This window comes from Macrotis lagotis, chromosome 5 (genome assembly GCF_037893015.1).
Source record: "Macrotis lagotis isolate mMagLag1 chromosome 5, bilby.v1.9.chrom.fasta, whole genome shotgun sequence".
NCBI lineage: Eukaryota > Metazoa > Chordata > Mammalia > Peramelemorphia > Peramelidae > Macrotis > Macrotis lagotis.
In genome coordinates this window covers 86,929,688-86,947,524 of record NC_133662.1, presented here as the reverse complement: position 1 = coordinate 86,947,524, position 17,837 = coordinate 86,929,688, and the positions used below count along the sequence as shown (strand labels likewise).

Here is a 17,837-nt window from a genome sequence, read left to right as displayed (position 1 = left end):
AATTAGGAAAAAATAAACAAACATAAAATAGAAGAAAATGTGAACTTATTTCTTTTTTATTTTATTTATTATTCCAATTATATAAAAACTATATATATATTCACTTCTTGTAAGATTTTGAATTCCACATATTTCTCTCTCCCTCCCTCCTTTTCCTCCCCCCCTCCCCTTGCTCTCCTGGTGCAATATGATATATTATAAATGAATAACCATATTAGACATATTTCTATATTAGTCACATTGGAAAAGATTAATCAGAAAAGGGAACAAACAACCATAAAAGTAAAAAATAAAGCACAAAGTAAAATTTTAAATGGAAAATACTATGTTCTGATCTGCATTCAGACCATAATTCCTTCTCTGGATATGGTCAGTATTTTCCATCACAAGTCCTTTAAAATTGTCTGATTATTGTACTGCTAAAGAGAGTTAATTACACATCATATCAGATCATCAAACATTATTACTGTTAATGTATACAATGTTCTCCTGATTCTTCGCATTTCACTCAACATCAGTTCATACAAGTCTTTCCAGGTCCTTCTGAAGTTTACTTGCTCATGATTTCTTAATAATAGCACTCTATAACATTCATATATCACAGTTTGTTCAGTCATTCCCCAGTTGTTGGATATACCTTTGATTTCTAATTCTTTGCCATTACAGAGAGCTATCATAAACATTTTTGTATATGTGGATCTTTTTTCACTTTTTTTATGATCTCTTTGGAATTGAGCCCTAACACAATTGTACTGGATCAAAGAAGATGGAGTTTTATTATCCTTTGGGTAAAGAAATGAGAACTATTTTATGGAAAAACAATCAACATGAATATAGATCCAAGAGAGGTAATCTAAGAATTATTTTACTAATTGAGAGGCATGTTAAAACCAAAAAAGAACTTTGACATCACATTTCAAGCGATTAACAAGAGAAACTGCCCTGATATCTCAGAAGAAACCATAATGGAAATGTAATAATCCACTGATCATCTTTTCAAAGAGATCCCAAGTAATACTTGTAGTCAGATTCCAGAACTTCTAGTTCAATAAGAATATGTTTCAAGCATCCAGAAAGAAACAATTCAAATATGGAAATTTCAAGATTTAGCAGCTAATGTGTTAAATTATTAGAGGACTTGGAATATTATATTATGAAGGTTAAATGAGTTAGGATTCCAATCAAGAATCACCTACCTTGCAAACCTTAGTCTTTATGGGGGAAAATAGACTTTAATGCATTCCTATGAGAAGGCCAGAGGTGAATAGAAAATGTGACTTTTGATTAAAAGTCTCAAGTGGACCACAAAAGGGAAATTTGAAAGAGAAATCAGAGATTCAACAAGGTTAAGTTGTTTACAATCCTACATGATGATATTTGTAACTGTTAAGAATTTTGTCATTATTTTAACAATTAGAAGGTGAATATATAGAGAGGACATGAAATTATTTTAAAAAAAATAAAATTAAGGGAAAAAAAGAGAAATGCCCTAGAAGAAGGGGGAAGAGGGAAGGCAGAGGCAGAATGGGGTAAATTATCTATAATAAAACAGGCACAGAGAAATTATTTTGTCCAATTATATTCTATGAAATCTAAAAATCAAAATGAAATGGAATATATTTTCAAAACTATAAATTGCTCAGAATATTGAAAAGGAAAAAATTATTATATAATCCTATCCTAAAAGAAATTGAAGAAGGCATGAATGAACTACCTCAGAAAAAAACTCTCAAAGAATTCTAAGAAATATTTTAGGAGCAAATAATTCTAATACTACATTAACACTTAGGGAAAATAGAGAGTGTCCTTCCAAGTTCCATATATGACACAAATATAAACCAGGAAAAGCAAGAACAAAAAGAATATGCCAATTACCTTTATAAATATTGATGCAGAAAGTTTAAATAAAATACTAGGAAGGAGATTACAAACATATATCATAAAACTCTTAACTATGAACATACAAGATTTATACCAAAAATACAGGACTTATGCAATTGGTATGATTGACAAAATCAGTAACATAACCAACACAATAATATGATTATCTCAATAGATCACAAAATGCATTTGATGAAATACAGCATCCATTCCTATTGAAAACACAAGCAAAGGTAGGAATAAACGGGTTACTAAAACTTTCAGCAAGCATTATCTGTAACAGGTAGAGCCTAGAAGCTTTCTCAATATTATCATGAGTGAAGCAGAGAACCTATTATCCTATTAGTTATTCATCATGTGCTGTAGCATATACCTATAGCAATAAGAGAATTAAAATAAATTGAAATAATTAGAATATGTAGTGACAAACAAAACTATCACTCTTTTTAGGTGACATGAATGTATACTTTCCAAATATCCAAGAGAATCAACTAAAAGGCTAATTTTAATAACTAACTAGCAAAATTGAAGGGCATAAAATAATCCCACATAAATCATTAGTATTAGCAGCTCGGAACACTGGGAAAGGCCTCATGCAGAAAATATGTTGCATATAAACTGAGCCTTGGAGGAAGGGATTTTAAAATGTGATTGAGGTAATGACAAACAGAATTCATATGTATTATAAGGAAGACTCAAAGCAAATGGTGAGTAATAAAATATGTTTCATTTCCAAAAATATTTGAACCTCAATTTTTAATACTTTTATCTCAGTCACACAAATCTTTACATATATGCTTTCTTTTACCAGCTTACCTCTGCACATAGTATTTACCCAATAAATACTTACTGAATAAGCAAATAAATAACAATAGGCTATTTTTGTCATCTGTCTCCCCTCCACAATTATTTACAAAAAAGAGACCAATTGACTTGCAAAGGACAACTTATCAAGTCAGCAAATACTGGTCAGTTAGCATCTCAAAGAGTAGAGAGCCTCCCTTATTCTACCACCCCCCCCCCCTTTATTGTTGAGAGGAAAGCTTTCAACAATAATCATTCTCAATGAGATGCAAAAAGTGACTTATGCATCACTTTGTAAGGTCTGTTAAACAGCAGTTGATAATTTTCCACCAGGAAAAAAAAAAAATCTAGTTTAATCTCTTGATCTCATTCTATCTGAAGATAGTCACATATTCTTGGCATCCTAATTTCAATAAATAATTTCAGTCATACATCTACAATTATAGCTTCCTTAAGGTACTTAGTTGGGGTGGGGGAGGAAAAGCTTTGGATTTTTTTTTCCCCTTTCATTCACATTATGATTTTATAATTGTATCAATTAAGAGAATATTTATCATAAAGACAACACTTGAAGCAAGGAAGTTGTTTCTCTTTTTTTTTTCACTTTCCCTGTGTCTCTGTCTCCTTCATTCCTCCTTTTCTATCTGACTTGACTTGTTTCATTTTAGGGTTAAGAAATTTTATAATTACATCTTTACCTTTGGATATGTACAAGAATAAACAAGTATATACATACTATACATAGCAACCTAGCTAAAGAACCACTTCTGAGGAACAATCCAACTTTATTATAGTTAGAAATTATTGATTGTAGAGTAGAAGAATTGAATTCAAATTCAAGTCTTGATATTTATTGATTTGTCACCTTGTGCAAAATACTCCTCTTCTTGAATCAGTCTTGGTTTTCTGTTTAGTAACTATATTGTGTACAGAAACTACCTCTTTCTTGTGCAAATATAGTTAATTAAGGGGGATGGAATGATATCACTATTTTTGGAAAGAGCATGGGCTTGCATTTCAATCTCAATTGTCCTGAGGAACTGTGCAACTTACATAGCTTTGTTCAAGTTTCTGGTCCCATTTTCTCATCTGTAAAATGAAAAGGGTGAATTAGAACCCTAATATCTCTTTCAACTTTAAATCTTATAACTCTAAGAGAATCTTTTGAGGCATTGTCTATGATACCAAATTAGAATCATAGAACTTTCTAATCATGAAGGGTACTTCCAGATTAATTAGCACATACCTTTTCAAGTTCCAGTTCTTTCTCTTTAGAGCAATTGTAAACTATGGACTCATTTAACTAACCAGTTTATAATAGTCATTAGTTAAAAATCATATCAATTCATCCCATTTAGAGATTTCCAAATTTGTTTTTTTTAAAGGAAGCTTAGACAACTAAATTACTTTGAATTTGCCTCTTGAATATAATACAGTCTTTATATTTGCCTAATTATTTTATTTTTGCCTATTCAGGGCATTGGAAAAAATAATATGATCCTGTCACTGAACCAATGCAAGTTTTCCAAGATAAAAAATGTTAAAGGACTCAAGTTTTTTTTTCAGTTCATCTGCATTAATGTCACATTAATACATTCTTTCCTGTACATCACACACACACACACACACACACATGCACACATGTACACAAACATACAAACACACAACCCATCTTAAAAAAAAATTTCTAAAAGAAATCAAAGTACCATTTTTGCTTATCTATATGTGCCTTTCTAATACATACATGCATTATTTAGGAACAGTATGAACTTATCTCTGTCTAGGTATTATAAATCCTAAGTGCTTGGCATGAATATCTACCAAAACCAATTCCATCAAAAGGACATCACATAAATCCCTATATAGATATAGATATAGATATAGATATAGATATAGATATAGATATAGATATAGATATAGATATAGATATAAATATAGATACGGATACGGATAGATATAGATATAGATAGATATATGGATACATATGATTATGTATATATGTACATATATACCTCTCATCAGAACTTTGGAAATTTGTAACTTTATTATTGTCATTTAGTGGAAGTAATAATAGTGTTATTGGGAGCAGTAGAATTGACAAACAATTCTCTTTCTCAGCAATTGCTCCTTTCAAATTGTTGAATATCTTTTTACTATATGCATGGATTTTGTTTCTGCATGTGAGGTTTTTTTTAATTAAGATACTTAATACCATTGTATTTTTTTTAAATATTGTCTCCTACTCTAGGTAAAAAAAATGAATGTAAAAGTCAAATAAAGTATCTATTCACTGCACATTGTCTAAATCCCAATAAATACTTTTTCATTCATTCATTTTTCATTTGTTTTTTGTTTGCAAACCATTGACTAATCCAGGATTTAAGAAATAAACCAATGACTCATTCTTATAAGAACTTATCTGGCTTTTTGGCAATACTCTTTTGCATATTCAAAAACTTCTATTTTCTAGACAAAATATTTTAATGGATGATTCATGTATTTCCACCAAAATAGATGTTGCTCCTTAAATTAAAGGCAATGACTCTTGAAAAGAAGTGTTATTATTATAAATGTCTATTAAATAGCTCATAAGGCACAATTTTGGGGGGTTACTTTAATAGTACTTCCAAATTTTGACCTTATAAATGTTGAAAAACATGGTAATCAATAGACATAAGGTGGTAAGATACTTTTGTGCTGTCACAGAAGTCAACAATTAAAGATCCAGAAGGATGATTTGCACTTCTAAGTGACCAGGCAATTTATCTAATAATTCATACAGAGATTAATTAGTAACACATAGATCCATGTGAAAATATATAGAATTATGGCTATAAACCTGGCATAATTAACTTAGATGAATGAAAAGATGATTTTAATTTTTGATGCTGGGTATGTGTTTACCAAAGATAACACACATCAAACTATTTGAATTAAATCAGCTTAAATTATGTGGTGTTTTCTGCGTAGTTGTCTAGTATTCTCTCAGAATAGCTAGAATAAAATTTCTTTTTAAGAAACAGCAAAAGAACTTTTGCATATAATTTGGGCTTCAGGAGGCAGCCTATAGCTATGTGGATGCTACTTAGTATTCCATAGGGGAATAAATGACTATTGCCTAGTTTTCTAGATTTGAAGTTGAAAAAAAAAAGACAGCTACTACCTTTTTTTATCCATCATAGCTTTGACAACTTGACTTGAGATAAATGGAATTCATACACTGAAAGATCTATTTATGACTATATGCAACAAAACAGAGTAGCAATTCTGGTATGGTTTGACTGACAATCATAATAACAACCATTATCCACAAAAGCAGTTGCCTGTTACTTAAGGGAGTAGCATCCATTTAGGAGGAAATACATGGGTCATTCATTAAAATATATTTCCTGTAGATAAACAATGTTTTTGTTGTGCTTATTGTTGAAAACACTAGTCACACTGCCTTTGGCAGCTTAAAATGAAAGCAACTTCATTTCACTTATGAAGATCAGATGAGTGCATAATATCTGTGGCATTTTAAAATGATGTGTAGTTAAGATTATTTTTTGTTTTCTGGTTGATTTTTGTTGCTGGTAGAAGAGATAGCATACCTTCAATCAATCCCGTAGCTACCACTGTATCCCATAATTCCTTCATATTTGAAGCAATTTGTTATTTGTAGAGTTTTTTTCAGTTGTTTCCAATTCTATGTGACCTCATTTGGATTTTCTAGCAAAGGTAATGGATTGATTTGTCATTTCCTTCTTCAGCACATTTCAAAGATGAGGAAATTGAGACAAATGGGGTTATGTGACATGCCTAAAGTCACTAAGTGTCTGAGGCCATACTTAAACTTAAGAGGATGAATCTTCCTACAGGCAGGCCTGGCACTTTATTCACTATGCCACCTGTTTCCAGATCAGTGTTCAAGCTTCTAATTGGATCTCTTCATCCCCAACATGTTCTTACTTACATCTACTTTTTAAACAGCTTGTCCAATGATTTTTGAATACATGTTTCATCTATCTATTCTTTTCCATTTTAAACCCAATTGGTTTACATGTTGATCTTAGCATGATATATGAGAGACTTAAATTTAGAACTAGAAGGGAACTCAGAGATCTTCTAACTCAGCCTGATCAGTTTTCTCATGAAGACACTGAGGCTTAGAGAAGTAAGGTGAACTGCTAAAGGTAAAAAAAGTTTTAAGTAGCAAGTAATTTAAGTGGTAAGATATATAGAGGACTGGACTTGGAATCAAGAAGACCTGAGTTCCAATCCTGATTCAGACACTTCCTAGCATTGTAACCCTGGGCAAGTCACCTATCTTTCTGACAGTTTGTTTCAGTCTCCTCATCTGTGAAATGTTGATAATAAAATGTATCTTCCAAAGTTATTGTGAGGCTCAAATATATCTTTAAAGAATTTAACTTGTTATCTAGCACATACTAGATAGTTAATAAATGCTGTTTACTTTCTTTCTCTGTTCACCCCTTCATTCCTGTTTTGTCTTGCTTTTTTCTGAACCAGAGTACATTTACCCCAATCCCAGAGTTTTCATGTACCTTGTGAATACCCAATGAATCTCTTCTTTCTCATTGGCTAGTACCCTCACTGATTGTTCCTCAAAATTTAGCAGCTGAGTCATTAGTGATTAAAATGAATATTTTATTAATTTACTTAAAGTGTAGTAGAAGCACACATATAATGATAACTAAACTTCATCAGTTTCTAGAGAGGGGAAAGAAATTAGGTTCACTGTTTGACCCAATTCTTACGTAGCAATATTCTCATTGAAAAAGTCCTATAAACCGATATTTTATGACACTGGTTTCTTAGGGCTTCTCTGCATGACTGGTAACATTTGACCTGGAATATTGGGCTTCAACATCCACATGGCTTGAGTTCCAAAGTTGGGGACTTCACTTACTATACCTAAATCTGAAAAGTTTAAATGAAAAATACCAAACTTATTTCTAGGGGCTACAGGTCTGAGGAGATTAGTGCTGCTAGACTTAATCCCTTCTCTTTGACATCCTGGTGCCACTTGCTATGGGTGAATGAATCTTCATCTCTAGATGTGATTGCCAAAATGAATATGACTTTATTAGTTAGTTAAATTTCAAGATTCAAAAAGATTCTGCTAAATAATCAGGACAAGAAGTCTATTTCTAGACTTGTAGAGAGCCAATGTAAAATGCCCATGCATGAACCATGTCCCTAAATTTTGTAGTGAAGAAGAATTGAATTCAAACCTTTCCTAAGGCAGTTACTAACTATATGGTCCATGGTAAAATCATCTGATCTCTCTAAGTTTCAGTTTTCACAACTATGAAACAAAGATAATAATAGCACATGCCTTGTAATACTATTGTGAGTACCAAATATATGTACTTCACAAAATTCTAATGTTTTATAAATCACAAAGCTAGAAGGATTATATAAATGCTAACTACTAAAATAATTAGTATTTATCATGATTATTACTATCTTTATCAATAAGATCCACATCTCTGCCATAGAATTGGTGACTGATTAAAATTCTGAAACCTTTGCTGTTTTTTGTTTGTTTATTTTGTTTGTTTTTAAGATCATAATCTGGGGTGGCTTCACTTTCCTGATCTGGCTGATGAATTAGATGTTCCTGATAAGGTCACAGGTAATTTGCTTCACTCTTCTGAATGAGAGACAGTTGTATTAAGGACTGAAAGTGGGAAAAAATTGAAATTTTCTGTCAGAAAATTTAGAGTTCTAATGCCTAAGATTCTCCGTATCTCTGATTGTCAACTTCAAGTTTAGACATTTATATGTAAAAGTTTAGATTTAGGCAGTGGTAGAGTGGATAAAGTGTTGGGGTAGAAATCAGGAAAGCCTAAGTTCAAATTTGGCATCAGACACTTAAAATCTGGGTAACTCTGGACAAATTTCTGAAACTCTGACTACTTCAATTTTCTTAACTATATAATGGGGATAATAATGGTACCCACACAAAGTCACATCATAGGCATCCTGAAAGTTTTCTTTTGAGACTCTTTGACTCTATCAAACATGTCCTTTTGCTTCTCTCTACCTATAATATAAAGAGACAATATACTAAAATAGAACCAGTCTACTAAGCCTGGGATTTTGCTTATCAATATACATGTAGATGAGGTTAAGCACATGGAAATTATCCACATCCAGATTTCCTAATACCTGCTATTGAGTAGGTCAGAGTCAAGCAACTCTAAAAAGGAGAACATAAGAAATAGTACAAGATTCCATCATTGCATGACTTTGGATCATATGATCTAGCTATAGATTGTTGGGCAATAATAAAAGCATGAAAGAGAGTTTGAATTGCAAAAATAAACTGGTATAACTTTGAAGCACTTCCTTCAGATCAGTTGCTTCAGAATAACAATTGTGGATAATAGGAGTATCATGTCCTTAGCTCAAAAATCATAAAATAATATTTACCTAAAGAAAGTATGGCTTAGAGAATCCATACTCAAATGTTTTTGTCAGGATCCCTTTACTCTATTAAATATATTTAAATACCCCAAAGAGCTTTATTATACTTTTTATCTATTGATATTTATCATAGTAGAAATTAAAATGCTTTAGTATCATTATAAAAATAGTTTTGGCATCATGGGTCTTCTAAAAGGGTATGAAAGACCATCAGAGGTACCAAGACTACCTTTTCAAAACTGCTAAGAAGATCTGGGAAATACAATGAGTTTTGTAATGAATCTCTCACTCCACCTCCAGCAATCAAATGTTCTAGGAACATGTGAAAATTAAGAGATCTACATAATTGAAACAATCTTCTAATCCAAATTTGTGGAGTCATTCCTTCAAAGGAGGAATAATTCTGGATTTAGCAAGTACAATAATTGCTTTCTTAAAGTTGCTTCATGTGAGGCAAGAGCTTGATAATTCTGCTCTGAAGATATTGAAATTCCTGGCAAAAATGTCTTTAAATGAATTTTCCTGAAAGAAGAAACCACACCTAAGGGTCTAAGGCTTAAACTGTCTGATATGATTTTGGCTTTGGCTTTACTATAAAGTTTGGTGTCTTTTTATTGTTATTACCTGAGGCTTTTTTGTTAGACTCTCCTGTACTTTGTCTTCACTCTATAATTTTATCAACTGATAATCTGAGATATAGACTCAAAGAAGTGATCTAAGAAATATTTCCAGCCTGACAGGTTTTTTGGCATTAAAGGAATAACTATATAGAATGAAAGTACCACTTTTAGTTTAGACCCCACCTATTTTTTTTAATCTTTCTTAAGGAAAATATTCATTAAATTAATTGTGTGGGTTTTTAGATTTTCATTAGTGCTTCCCACTGATTTTGGAGTTGGAGCTTGATTTCACTGTTATAAGAAATCACAATTGTTCATTTTCCCTCTTCTGATATGTATTGGCAAATTCCTTGAAATATATAAATCTAAATTCTAAAAGCCTTTAGAGAATAACCTTGGCCATTTAAGAGTTTAAGAAACTTGCCCATTGTATGTATCTGAGGTTAAACTTGAACCTCCATCCTTCTGACTATGAGGCCAGCCATCTATCTACTAAATCATGTTTTATTTGTGTGTACTATATTTTGAAATCATTTCAGATAATGACTCACATATAATTAATATTTTACAATTTAAACTTTTCTTCATTGTAGCCTTTGAGACAGAAGGAACAGTTTGGGAAATTTAGAATAAAAGAAGTTAAGAGATTTGATCAAAGTACAGTTGTTCAGAAGTAATGAGGTTAGGACTTAAAGTCAAATCTTATGACTTTTCCTCTAAGGTTCTATCCACTTCAGATACTTCCTGTTTCTAATCAAAGGAGTTCACCCCTCCCATATAGTAGAGCTTCAAAATATCTGGAAGATACATAAAATTCATGATTACAGTAACATCTGCTATGTCTGCCCAATTATTTAGAATAGTCTTTGTAAATTAACTGTCCCAAATACCTGTCTACATTTAAGCCACTTTATAGAATTCCAGAATTCCCCATGAGCCCATTCGCTCACTGCAAAAACCTTTAAAGAGACAAAAATCTATCAGCTCATCTGGTGCCATGGGCAATTAATTAGTATCAAATGATCAGAGGAAACCTAGGTAACTTAATGTGTTCATATATTTATATTGGGAATGAGATACAGAGAAATGAAAAGATTCCACTAGTCTTGTACCAAAAAAAAGAGAGTATAAGAGTCTAAAAAGCTCATGCTTGGGCAAATTTGTGTGTGTGTGTGTGTGTGTGTGTGTGTGTGTGTGTGTGTGTGTGCATTTGATGCTTATACATATGTAAATGTATATGCATATAAAATAGACAGCTTAATGGCATAGTTAGAGAGCCAGGCCTGAAATCAGGAAGATGAGTCTTCCTGAATTCAAATTTGACCTCAGATAATGAGTACCTATATGACCAAGGGCAAATCACTTAAAACTCCTTTGCTTCAGTTTCCTTATCTAAAAATTGAATTGGAGTAGCATATGGCAAACCACTCCAGTTTCTTTTATAAGAACAATCCAAAAGGGCAACGATTGAAATGAATCAAAAATAACAATACAAATATAAAACTTAACATTTAGAGGAAACTATTGGTATTGTAGACAGAATATTAGACTTTATGCAATAAAGAACCAAGTTCAAATCCAATCTCAGTTACTTGCTAGCAGAGTGACCTTGAGAAAGTCACAAAACCTGTCTTTGCTTTGCTTTTTTGAACTTTAATACTAGAATTATCATGATGATGTTTATCTTTTTTCCTACAAGATGACCATGACATCAGGGAGGTGATGACATGACATGTATGTGATTTGGATTTGAGTGAGGAGGTGCTGTACTTCACTTTGTCCTCTAGAGTATTTAGGTTCAGTGTCTAGATATGAATCAGAACAACTGGACATAGTGCTGGATGTGAGGCAAACAGGAATCTCACAAGGGCTTTGTAAGATAGATATATTATTCTTCCAATTTTACAGATGGAAAAACTAAAGATAAGAAAGTTTAAGTGATTTTTCTAGGATCACTCAACTAAGAAAAAATTTTGAATTACGTATTGAGCTTTGGTTGCTCTAGCTCTGAATTCAACATTAAAATCACCCCTGTACCATCTAATTCTCTCTCTCTCTCTCTCTCTCTCTCTCGCTCTCACTCTCGCTCTCGCTCTCACTCTCGCTCTTGATCTCCATTGCACTTTTTCTCTCTTCCTTTTTCTTTATTTCCCCAACACTCTCCATATATTACACAACATACAATATATAATATACTTATTATGTATTATGTAAATGTTATATAGTATTATATATGCTATATTATATCCATATATTATATAAACTTAAAATAGGAATAGAAAACACCCCCTTAACATTCATAACAACCCCCCTTTTTCCTTTCCAATCTCCTTAAAACTTAAACTCTACCTAAGTAATTTATAATTTTAGTAACACTGACTTCCTTGATTTTCATCATGCAAGAGGAATAGCAGCTCCAAACTTCAAATATTTTCATCAATTGTCCAACATGCCTAGAATTCTCTTTGTCATCCAGTCTTTCTCCTGGCTATCCTGGCTTCCTTTAATTCTCAGCTAATATCCCACCTTCTAAAATTAATCTTTGTATTCCCTGTGATTAGCACAGTGATGTGTACTTAGTAGATGCTTAAGAAAATGTATAGTTACTGATTGATTGACTGACACCACTGTGACTCGATAGAAACTGAAAGGCAACACCAAACAAGCTCTTGGATATTTTATTTGGAAGATGGCAAATGAACATTACCAGATATCTTCCCCTAGTTTTTCATGGTTGAATAGAATAAATATATCATTTTTTGTCCAGTATGTTAAAATAAGGTCAGAAGTTTCTTTCTTTTAATTTATCTTATTTTTCATTTAAATTACACCATAAAACACAAGTCTGTCTATACTAGAGTAGCTGATGGGAATTCTCCGTGGTGATATCTTAAAATGGCTTTCGAAAAAGTATATGGGTGTGAATCAAATCTAGTCACTCAAGAAAGCTAGTTACACCCAGATTTTTTATTCAAAATGAGAAATCAATGAGGAACAATCTGGTTCTTCATAAAGCATCATAATCGACTTCTGGTGGTGGTGAAAAAGAAGCCAGTAGCACTGAAGGCAGCCGCTGCATGAGGAAGGCTGGAGTGCAAAGGATAGAGGGACCACCTCCAACATGAATCTCTTAAATAAGCCGAAAAGCGAAATAACCCCTGAGGAGCTGCAGAAGAGAGAAGAGGAGGAGTTCAACACCAGGCCCTTGTGGGTGCTCACACAATCAGTGAAGAACAACACCCAGGTTCTTAACAATTGCGGCAACAACCAGAAACTGCTGGGCCAAGTGAAGGCCTTTGACAGCCTGGCACTGCAACATGGTCTTGGAGAAAGTGAAGGAGATGTGGACAGCGGTGCCCAAAAGTGGCAAAGGCAAGAAAAAGTCAAAACTAGTGAACAAAGATTGTTACATTTCCAAGATGTTCCTGAGGGGGGATTCAGTCATTGTGGTCCTCAGGAACCCACTCACTGCTGGCAAGTAGTGGAGCCAGACCCTTCCTTCCCACACTAATACTCAGCCCTGCTGATAAGGCTGTGGAGTCCCCTTGTTTCACCTTTTGTGAATAAAACCTTGCTGTTTTAAAAAAAAATAATAAAAAAATGAAGGATCATAATCATGTACAAGTGCATAAATTGACTTGCAAAGATTATGCTAAATAAAATGGAAGACATAAAGTAGATAAAATATTAAATTGTGTGTATAATATATATTAATAATTATACTAATTATTTTCAGAAAAGTTCATTTAATTCTCTTATCTGCATTGAGACTAAAAACTTAAAGACTGATCAAAATGTAAGGATTCTCTTTAAATATTATTTCAACAATATAATTACCTTGGCACATTTGAGAAAGGAATGAAAAATAAACAGAAAGGAGAAGGGAACAAACAATATACAAGCTCTGTTGTATAGATTTTTTTAATTCAGAAGTGTCATTAGAAAATCTGCCTTATATTCCACATGTACTTCTACAATGTAATAACAATTTATTTCACAATGATAAACCTGAGGCATTGCTAGATCTTAAAATCCCTTCTGAATCATCTCAGTATTCAAGTTTGAGGTAATGACAAATGTAAAATGATAGAGAAACATAGAAAGTCATATCAAATAAGACAAAGTGAGATGCTCAAAACCTGAAAATATCATATATATTTATATATATATGTATATATACATATATATTTGCTGACTGCAGAAATTAAAAATGAAAGAATAATAATGAAATTTAAAAGAAATACCATGAAATTAAAAATGATTAATTTTTTTCCTCCAAGAATAGATATGATTACTAACACATATAAAGCACTTTGACAGACATACTTCCCATAAATTATCTCATTTGATTTGATCCTTGAAACAGTTCTGTCAGGCAAATGTGGGGACAGCTAGTTGGTGCAGTGGATAGAGCACCAGCCCTGGAGTCAGGAGTACCTGGGTTCAAATCCAGCCTCAGACACTGAATAATTACCTAGCTGTGCGCCCTTGGGCAAGCCACTTAATCCCATTTGTCTTGCAAAAAACTAAAACAAAAACAATCAAAAAAAAGAAAGGCAATTGTGTTCATGCCTAATTTACAGAGGAGAAAACTGAGTCTTTGAAAGGATAAGTGACTTTCCAGGGTTATCCACCTATTTAAGTGTCTAAGGTAAGATTGAAATTCTTTTCTTCCTAAATAAAAGTTTACCAAATGGTAGCATGTTCTATCAACTACTCTGAACCTCCACCAATTTTTATATACATATATACATATATGTATATATGTATATATATAGTCATACCCTTTGATGTGTATTGTTTATACTTATTGAAATTTTATTGTCACTTTTTTTTGCTTTGAGAAATGGCCTCTTTGAGTATAGTTTTGTGATATTGGGGAAGGTCTAAGGTAATGTAAGAACAAAATACATCCATTCAAATCAATTTACATGAATTTTATTTATCTAAACAAAAAAATAATGAATTTATTCTCAATTAGAAACTGGTTGGAAACTGTGGTGAGTATTTAACCAGGCATTTTTGATTTGTGTACTGTTTACTGTTGGCATAAGCTTGGCAGTATAATAACAAAGCCAGCCTCCTTACCACAATTAACCTGAACACAAACTATATAATTAGAAGGTGATTTGCTGCACTATAGAACTATGGTTACAGTAGTTTGGAGGTGTTTTCTTTTAAAGAGTCCTAATTACTGATTCATGTGGTATCAATAATACCTAAATTTTATGTCTCTTGTAAGGAACTGTGAGTAAAACTGCTGTCAGCATATGCTATTTTAAATGAATTTAGCTTTTTCTTTACTTTTTAGAGCAATAAACTGTAATTGTGCAATTTATTTCCAGGTGTAATGGAATGTCCTTGTTTCCTTTCTTTTGGCTCCAAGAATATTTTTGCTTTAAGGCTAATTGTAAAAACTAGATTGCTTCAAAAATACAAACCTTTAGCTACTTTCTCTTAACATTGTTTTTATACTTCTTGATAAGCAAGATAAACTACAAAATACCAATAATAAAAAGGAAACAACTTGAGACCTGTACCCTCTTCCCAGAACTATCAATTTATTTCTTATAAGATATGAAATGCTATCATGAAATCCTTTCAGTCATTGTTCAGTTTGACCCTGTTAATTTTTTTCTATTAGAAAAGTAAAATGTCAATTAATTGCCTTCTTTATAACCAGACATATTTTTTCTTTTTGCAATAATATTCTCTACCACCAATGAAAAATGTATACGTGTATATATATATATATGCACACATATAGAGAGACATATACATATATAAGTATGTTTATATACATGTATATGTGTATATTAAATATGTACATATGCTCATGTGTATGAATATATGTATATTTAAATGAAAGGACTAAATCCAACAAATGAGTATGAATTCTCTTTTCCACCTGCCACTGAAAAACATATTATATTTTTAAAAAGAGAAAAAATAAAGCTATAATCCCAAAGAGTAAACATCATGAATTGAGATTTTTTCAATCCATAAAATGGAAATATTTTCCAAGGGTAGAAAATCAATAGAAAATATCATAGGAATCACAAAGAATGGGGCATTTTTTGTCAGAAATGTGGTAATGATGAGAATAGTTAGTGACAAATAGATCAGTTCCTAGTAAGTTAAGAAAAAAGATAACTATAGATATAGGAAGTCATTGCTAAAATAAGATGAAGAGAATCTTTAAAAAAAAGGTAATTTTCGGTGAGTTTTATCTAGTCATCAAACAGAATACAAATTTCCAGGTTAGATAAAACCTTAGGGGATGTATTCTCAAGCCTTAAAAAAGTGGTAACACCACTTGTAACAAGGTCCTTTGCTTTTCTGTGCACCATGGTCACTCTTGGCTATCTGGTGAAAATTATAAGGATTACCAAGAGAGTCAAATATGTTTAAATAAAGATGCATTTTCCCCATCTAGTTTCCCCCTCAAAAAATCTATCCCTAAACAATTTGGAGATCCATAGAATCACAGGGTTTAACTCTTGCTTTAGCAATTTTGCCAAATAGTGAGCATCTGCTTCAACACCTGCAGTACTGGAGACTATATGACCTCTTTAAGCAAATCATTTTACTCATGGACAGTTGTAATTTCAGAAAAAAAGTAGTTAAGCCAAAATCTGCCTTTCTGGTACTTATACAAATTATTGACTAATTTGACATGGCCAAATTATGAAACTAGTCATTATATGGATCCAAAGTATCTTCCCTGTAATAAGTACTGTATCAGTTATTTCATTCATATAGGGAACTCTCTGTACCAGTGTACCAATTTAATTAGTTTTCCTCCAACTTATTGTCTTAGAGAATAGCCTAGACCACTATGAGCTTAAAAGTTCACCACAACTATTTTATGTTAGTGTATAAACTGTAGCAAAGACTTCATGACTCTGAAGAATGCTTTCTATTCATTATAGATCTGTGTCTTTCAAAATATTCTTATTTTTAGACTAACTAATTGCAGTTCCTTCAAGTGATCCATCTTCCTGAAATCAGCTAATTCATTGCCTTATTAATTAGATGGTAACAAAAACTGAAAATCCAGAACACTAACCAATCAACACTACAAGCACTTATTAGACACCTATTCTGTTGTTAGAATCTATCCTAAATTCGGAGAATACAAGTGCAAAGAATCAAACAAATTCTACTCACAGAGAACTGGCATTCTAATATCTATAAAATTATATATATATACATATATATATATATATATATATATATATATACACATATATATCTATAGAGAGAGATAAATGATATATATATAGCAGAAATATAAGATGAATAAATACAAATACATACAAAGTAATGAAATATCAGGTAGTTTGAAGAAGATGGCAGTATTTGGAGTGATAAAGAAAGGCTTCATGTAGAAGACTGTGCTTGAGCTCTGTCTTGAAAGAAGAGAGAGAGACTCTATGAAGACAAGGTAAGGACAGATTATATTCCAAGTATGTGCAGGAGATTGAATGTCGTGTATAAAGAATAGAGACATTGTCAGTTTTTCTGGACTGCAGAAGGTGGGATGGGAATTGGGTTCAATGAGAATGGAAAGGTAGACTAGGACTGGGTTAGGACAGACTACAAACAAAAAAGTACATATTTTATCCCAGAGACAATAGGAAGCCATTGGAGCGTATTGAGTAGAGTAGCCACAAAGATAGGCATTTAAGGAAGATTTCTGTGGCAGCAATGTGCAGGATGAACTGAAAGTATCATTTTGGGTTATACACAGTAGGACTTTGTAGTTTCCATATTTTCACTTATTAATATAGCCTAAGATTTCATTGGTTGTTATTAATTATAGTGGTATATGTATGAGTTGTACTGTTCAGATAATGCTTACTGTTTAATCTGATTAAGACTTCTTTATCACTAAAATTCTGAGATATTTTTCACATTAAATGTTATTAAACCATCTCTCCCTTAATCAACATTTGTGTAAACATATTGTCTTTTTTAATATGGTAAAAATAATTTTCAGCTTTGTATAATAATAAAAGAGCTATTTGACTTCATAAAATTAAAAATGGAAAATAAAACAAAAATATCAAGAAATGTTAGCTTTTGCATTATCCC

General features: G+C 32.1%; 1 pseudogene; it reads left to right on the top strand.

Moving 5' to 3' along the window:
- The first annotated feature begins 12,861 nt into the window (after nt 1–12,861).
- On the top strand, nt 12,862–13,222 carry LOC141489793 (small nuclear ribonucleoprotein Sm D2 pseudogene; annotated as a pseudogene).
- Nucleotides 13,223–17,837: the final 4,615 nt, after the last annotated feature.